Source organism: Octopus bimaculoides, chromosome 1 (genome assembly GCF_046866305.1).
Source record: "Octopus bimaculoides isolate indiv1 chromosome 1, ASM4686630v1, whole genome shotgun sequence".
NCBI classification, from domain to species: Eukaryota; Metazoa; Mollusca; class Cephalopoda; order Octopoda; family Octopodidae; genus Octopus; species Octopus bimaculoides.
In genome coordinates, this window is record NC_142928.1 from 132,287,977 (window position 1) to 132,295,777 (window position 7,801).

Here is a 7,801-nt window from a genome sequence, read left to right on the forward strand (position 1 = left end):
AAAAGCATTACATACGGAGTCAGTTCTTCCTGCGTGACAAGCCAGGTGGAGGTTCTGGACATGGTGTATTTCCTCGTTAAAAAAATAAACCTCGCGAGACAGATCAACTTGAACTGAAGATTACATACAAAAACGGACAACGCGTAAATTAATGTTGTTTTTTTTTAAAGAACAGTGGTGGTTTCCAGTCACTTTTAAAACAACAACTGGTAGACGGCTTAAATGACATATCGGGTGAAATTCTCACGATTGTGTGTGATAAGGCTTAAGGAACTGCTTACCATGATTTTAGAACCGAGAACTCAGCAAAAGAAAAAAACAAAATCTGAAAACTCTGAGACTCACACCCACTCGTAACACTTATGCCGCGATATCTGGGGCAGAGAAATACAAAAAAATAATGGTCACAACATCAATTAAGATACTGATCTGAGACTTGTTAGCGCTGATCCGAGATTTGTTAGTGCTGATCCGAGAGTTGTTAGCGCTAATCCGAGATTTGTAGTGTGGCAGAGTGATCAGTGTAGAGGTGACGAGAAGCGACCTGTGCCTTACAGTATTTGTGTTCAGCTCCTTATATTCCGAATTCAAATCCGGTCGAGGTCAAATTTGTCCATTTTAGTAGTTCGATATAATAAAGTATCAGTCAAGTACAGGAGTTGATATAATCAACTAAACTCCACCGCTCAAAATTACTAGCTTTGTGCTTGAATAAGACTAAATAAGGCAAAAATCATCATCATCATAAAGGCGGCAAGCTGGTAGAATCATTACCACGCCGGGAAAAATGCTTAGCGACACTTCGTCCGTCTTTTCGTTCTGAGTTCAAATTCCCTCGAGGTCGACTTTGCTTTCATCTTTTTAGGGTCGATAAAATAAGCACCACTTGAATATTAGGGGTCAATGTAATCGACCTCCAGCCCGGAATAATTGGCCTTGTGCCATCATTTGAAATCATCATCATTATTATTATTGTTATTATTATTATTATTATTATTATTATTATTATTATCATCATCATCATCTCCTCATCATTAAGGCGGCAGGCTGGCAGAATCGTTAGCACACCGGACAAAATACTTAGCGGTATCTCGACCGTCTTTACGTTTTGAGTGGGAATTCCGCCGAGATCGACTTTGCCTTTCATCCTTTCGGGGGTCGATAAATTCAGTACCAGTGAAACACTGGGACCAATGTAATCGACTAGTCCCCTACCAAAATTTCAAGCCTTGTGCCTATAGTAGAAAGAACTGTTATTATTGTTGTTACTGCTATGATTCTGGAAAGTAAAGATTCACTTTGTGCCACAATCCTTGTACAATGCATTCCAAACTGCTTTTGTTTATTTTCAATACAAGAATGTAAAGAAAATACTGCGAGAGGGTTCAACGATCTCAAACGACTGAGTTTACATTGAAAGATATGGGAAATAGTTTATAGCTGTAAAACAAGCAAAGCTGTTTTACAGACATAACAAAACAAAAGAACAAGAGTTGTCCTTTTGTTAACATATTATAGTAAGAGTCCTTGACGGATGTGACATAAAATACTGCTTTGACAGATGTATGAAACGGACTTTTAAAATTAGAAATAATATCTAGCTTTTCACAGATGTAAAATTTCAAAAATACGTAGATATAAGACATAACAAATGTTCTTTACAGACGAAAGATACTTCACAGTTGCAACATATCAAAAGGTTAGATATAGATATATCTTATCAAAATCACTTTTCAGACGTAACACAAAACATTTGACGAATATAACAACATCTGAAGATATTTCACAGAAATTATAACACAGTACAAGACAGACGTAACCAGTACAGACATCTGAAAGACGTAACACACCACACACGACCGACGTAACCGAATTGAAATTGTGCACAGACGTAATATTTCTAAAATAGTGTAAGAGAAATATTAACGTGCCAAGGAAAAAATGTATTGACGTAAGAAGAAATGGAGAGAGGAAGGAAAGAAGATTGAAATAAAGAAATAATGAATGAGAGTAAAAAAAAAACACACACACAAAAACATGAAGGTAAAAAAGTGAAGGAAAAATATAAATAAACTATGGGAAAGGGAACATGACGAACGAAAAGTTAAGGATAAAAACAAAATATAAAGAATATAAATAGAAAAAAATTAGAACAAAGAACATGAAAAATAAAGAAAAGGGAAGAGAAAAAAAATGACAAAAAATGGAGGTAGGTTGTGAGAAAAGAAATAAATATAAAACTGAATAAAAATGAAAATAACAAGAAAAGAGAAATAAAGAATGGGAAAGAAACGCGGGCTGGAGGAGTGGGGGAATAAAAAGAATAACAATGAAATAAAGAAATTGAAAGACTGGTAGAAAGTTGTGGCGTTCATGCTTTTTCCAAAAAGGGTTGGTAGTGAAATCATAATGAAATAGACCCAACATGTTTTATGTTTCTTTTGTAATAATTTACTCTTAAAGAAGACGCTGTGTTCAACACTTTTGAAGATTCTCTCAAATCTATGAGATCGAAATAATTGATGCTCTTCAAAAGCTGCCGAGGAAAACATGAACAGAAAGGCAATTCCAGAAAGTTGTCATTCTGTGTCGGGGTCGGGGGAAGATTAATTGAAATAGTAGTTAATTCAGGATTCGAGAATTAGGGAGCTTTACTAAGAAACTGCATCACAGTCTATACTTGTCACTCACTGCAGAAGCAGTAGCGAGAACGAAAGGCAAGCTGTTCCCGCTGCCCGCCCGCTTCCCCGGCGCGCGCCCTTTCCTGCGACTCCCGACTCCCCGCCGCTGCTGCAACGGCGGACGGCTTTTTCGTGTCGTGACCGCCTCTCGACCGGACGGGGCCCCGGGACGATGGGATCCCGGGGCCGCAATGTGCGTTCGAGGTGTCGATGTTCACTGAGTCCTGCAATTCGCATCAGTTCACGCGGATAGCCGCGCTCTTCATCGACGGACGAGCCGAGTGATCCCCCGTCCAGGGTTTCGGTATTTGCTACTACTACTAGTGACTGACGACCGCCTACCGGCGCGGCGGCGGCCGAGAAAAAGGAAAGCGAACGGAAAGGAAACAAGACGACGACGGCGACGGCAGCGGATCAGCGCGCGACTGCCGAAGCCCGTCTTCTGCGGTCTCTTTCTTCCGCGACGGCCGGAGGCGCTGGCCGACGCAAGGAAGGAAGACGAGAGAGATATTGAGGTTCGTGGAGCCGCAAAGCGTGAAGCACCGTCGGCCTGGCGCACTGTATGCGGGCGGGCGCAGGCTGGGTGAAAACAGCGCGGTCGGCAGCTACAGCAGAGAGAGAATGAGAAGGAAGGGAGACGACAGCGGGAATGATTTGCGGGCTTCGTCCACCGCCGCTGCCGACGCCGCTTCTACTTGCTCGTTGCTCGTTGCTCGGCTGCGGCTGCACTGTTAGAGGGCCGACGAGTGCGAGGGGGCCCGGCCGCGGCTTACGAAACCGGCTGGATCGCGCCGGAAAGGCGAGGAGGCGGCGAGGAGGCGGCGAGGAGGCGGCGGAGCGGAGCAGGGCTGCTGCTGCTGCTGCTGCGGTAATGAGTGTTGCACGTTAATTATTCACTATGCACTTAATTTTTTTTATCCTGATTGCAAGAAAATTAGTTGCGCACACATCACTGGGACTAGGTCTCCCTCTAGTCAGTGTAGTGCAAGTCTGAACTTGAAACATGAATGAAGTTATTGCTCTTATTTCTTTTATCATGACCGTTCCATCTCTTAGTTTAACACAAAGAAGATAAGACTTCGGTGATTTGTTTTCTATAGGTTGAAGATATATTAAAGGTATATTAGGAGTCGAAATCCATCAAATGCTTTCAGCACGATATAAGAACAATTTTTTGATCCGACTAATGGAAGAGCTTGTTCGTGAAATTAACGTGCAAGTGGCCGAGCACTCCACAGATACGCGTACCCTTATTGTAGTTCTCAGGGAGATTTACGGGGCACAACAGAATGTGACAAGGCTAGCCGTTTGAAATACAGGTACTACTGAGAGAACTGGCGCAACGTGAAATAAAGTGTCTTGCTCAAGGACACAGCGTGCTGCCAGGAATCGAACTCATGATCGTAATCCGAATACTTAAACCACTAAGCCACGCGCCTTCTTGTGTTCTCGTGAGCATAAAATTTCAAGATGACTTTGGCAGGATTCGAACTTAGAACGTCAAGGATGAAGCTAAATACTATTATGCATCGAGTTCGGTGCTAAACACTTCTGCTAAGTTACAATCTGAGATTTAAACATGAGCATCAGAGTGTCCAAGGATTGAAACATTACAAGGTGAGCTACATCTGACCATTTCCTGAGCTGGACTTCAAATTTTTCCAGCAAGACTGTGAGTTGACAGATTCGGTAGCAAAATGTCTTGTGGTATTTCATTACATTTCTTTTAGGAATTCCTTGAATAGGGGACAATACATTGCTGTGTAAGCAGTCATTATGAGCAGCGTGTGATCAATGACAGTGAAAAATCAGAAACTCCCAACTTCGTGACTGAGAAATGAAATGACAACCTGTTTTCTTCTGAAAAACCTCAGCCAAATAAAGTCACTCTAGTAGCTGAAAGTGATTCGTTAGAACAACTAATTAGAAATCAGCTGTAATGAAACTATACAAAAGTGACGAGAGCATTGCATTCGTTTGTATAGCATTTAGAATTTAGAATTCGTTATGATTAATTCGTACAGATGAAATACTACACAGAAAACTTCTCTCTCATATTTATTATTTATTCTCTCTTTGTCGTAAGAATTTAAGTCAAGTAATTAACTCAATCTACAATTTTGTTTTTCTTACAGACAGCAATCTGTTGCTCATCTTATTTATATTTCTTTCCATTATTCTTTCTGACAGAAGAGACATTTCACTGCGACATTTAACTCATTCCTAAGCAACTAACCGATTGTGTAAGCTTTCTCACCTTTTGCACTTCACACACTTAATGTTAAAACTAACTGGATGACCGGAGTGATAAACAGGAAACATTCTGTTTCAGATTAATGTTGATGTGATTTTACGAACTTGCCAACCCATTAACTTCTCTGTCATCGCTCCTCCTAACTGGCCAAAATTAATAAAAAGACAAAAAACTCTTTTCTTTCTTTTTTAAGATAAATTGTGGACAATGTGTTTATCTGCGAGGAATTTACAACAGTATTATGTTAAGTAATTCTACCATTTCAGCTATTAAGATAATCGATAACTATATAGTTACGTAATGAATAGATTATGACGTTAAAACATTATAAGAATACAATCCTTTGGAAATATTTACGTAAATATCTATCATAAGCAAACTTCTTTCCAAAATTAATTTCATTTGATCACGAATAAATCACTCGTAAAGATGGTCTCTATAATTTCTTTTTTAAATATTTCAGCACAGAATTTTTGTCATGTACAAAATTGCCGGTTAATGCAATTGAAGTAGTACTAAATTAAAACAGCCGTCTAGGTATCATTATTAATGTACATATACACAGTTGATAGGGCAATTACTGCAGTATTTATCTCGAGATAATATCTCTTATAGATTGGCTGTGTTAGAAATACAAATATCAAAGAGAAGCGAAAAGCCGCTCGGGCACTGGCCATCGGAAAACACCAGGTGCATTTCGGCCTCTTGGAGCTTTTTCAATGACGTGTACTCGCAGCTAACTACATGCCTGGACAAGAATTTCTTGTCTACCGATATAGAAAACAGTGAATAAAATGGCGTTACGATTAGCCGTTCAGTTGAATAAAAATCCGGTAGACGCAGTTGAGGCAGTATAAAATTAAAACGGCCATGCTATCTACGTATCAAATTTAATATATATGGATGTGCTACATTAAAAAACACAATAGATATCGGAAGTCCGCCCATAAAGAGATGTTATCTCCGGATGAAGATCGCCGAGTGTGATAATAGACATACGACAGTCTTCATCCAGAAAACTGCGAATTTCTCCTTTTTATCGCTCCCTCTTTCTCTGTCCTCTCTCGTTTGCTTTTTCTTTCAATTTCTCCTCTTTCGTACATGCAGCCACTTCTGCGCCAATATATATATATATATATATATATATATATATATATATATATATATATATATATATATATATATATATATATATATATATAGGTTATGAGCGATAGTGGTGTCAGTTAGACCCAGAGATTTCAGGTAATGCTGAGTAAGTGACCCTCCACTTTATATATATATATATATATATATATATATATATATATACGCCTACACACACACACACACACACACACACACGCATATATATATATATATATATATATATATATATATATATATATATATATATATTTTACTCATTTACTTGTTTCAGTTATTTGACTGTGGCCATGCTGGGGCACCGCCTTTAGTCGAGCAAATCGACCCCAGGACTTATTCTTTGTAAGCCTAGTACTTATTCTATCGGGTCCTTTTTGCCGAACCGCTAAGTTACGGGGACATAAACACACCAGTATCGGTTGTCAAGCGAAGTTGGGGGGGGGGGAACAAACACACACACACAAACATACACACACACACACACACACACACACACACGCGCACACACACACACACACACACATATATATATATATATATATATATATATATATATATATATACACATACATATATACGACAGGCTTCTTTTAGTTTCCGTCTACCAAATCCACTCACAAGGCTTTGGTCGGCCCGAGGCTATAGTAGAAGACACTTGCCCAAGGTGCCACGCAGTGGGACTGAACCCGAAACCATGTGGTTGGTAAGCAAGCTACTTTATTTCATTAGATTAGCCATTAAGGCCTTACAAAGAGGGGACAAACAAGGACAGACAAACGTAAAGTAGCTGCGGGCTGGATACGTACATTAATGAGATGACCCCTCGAAAACATTGTCTCTGTGTCTCTGTGTCTCGATAACCCCTCGAAAACATTGTTCAATACAAATCCAATAAAAGTCAAAAATTCAATGGCAGTTCAATAAAGTTCAATAAAAGTTCCTTTTAAAGATCTAATCTTCCTCATCCGGGCCTCCAAGCAATTGTCCCGTCGCCATCAGGAGATCTCGCAGTGGCACGCCCGAAAGAAAGTAAATAAAATCCTCTTTTTGATAGGTCTTTTCGACCTCCATGACTTCACTATGATTTAAGACCTCCGCAGCCACCTGCGGAGGCCAACGTGGATGGTCTATACATTCTCAGTTGTAATGCTCACGGTCAAATAGATCATCCAGACACTTTTCAACGGGCCCTCCCTTAAGGTAACAGAAGATATACTCCGTTTCCTCATCATCGGAAGGGGCCGCAACCTGCTCTGTCGGTGACACAAATCCCACTGGCAGAGCCTCCCGTTCCGGTGGCACACTTCCCAACGGAGGGGCAACGGGTTCGGTCGGTGGCACGTCCGCCGACCGTCTCCTGTTTCTCCTTTTCTTTTTTTTCCTTTTACCGGTTGCGGGGGTCGGGGCATCTTTCGGCACACTTGAGGTGTCCTCCTTTCCCGCAACCTCTATTTCTCCTGGTGAGCAACCACCGTTGCTCGCCTTCCTCTTTCTATTCGTGGAGGCCACCGCCTCCACGACTTCCTCCGTCTCCCCCTCCAATGGTGGAGCGGAGGACTCATTCTCTTTTTTCCTCTGCTCCGGGGCCTTACCTCGGCCCTTGGGACAGTTCTTTTTTAAATGGCCGGATTCAAGGCACTTGTGACATTTAGGAGGGCGTCCCTCCAAAATCACTGGATACCTTGCATAAGCCGTCCTTAAAATGTTTGGAAACATCAGA

The 7,801-nt window shown here is 40.8% G+C and overlaps 1 long non-coding RNA gene and 1 other non-coding gene across 2 annotated transcripts in view; both read right to left on the reverse strand.

Annotated features, from left to right (window-relative positions):
* Positions 1 to 7,801, reverse strand: part of LOC149137732 (uncharacterized) — a 71,185-nt gene that overhangs the window by 33,475 nt on the left and 29,909 nt on the right. The gene's annotated exons all lie outside the window — the stretch shown is intronic.
* Positions 2,824 to 2,982, reverse strand: LOC149137733 (5.8S ribosomal RNA). The gene has a single exon (XR_016244983.1). It is a non-coding gene; the product is annotated as a 5.8S ribosomal RNA (ribosomal RNA).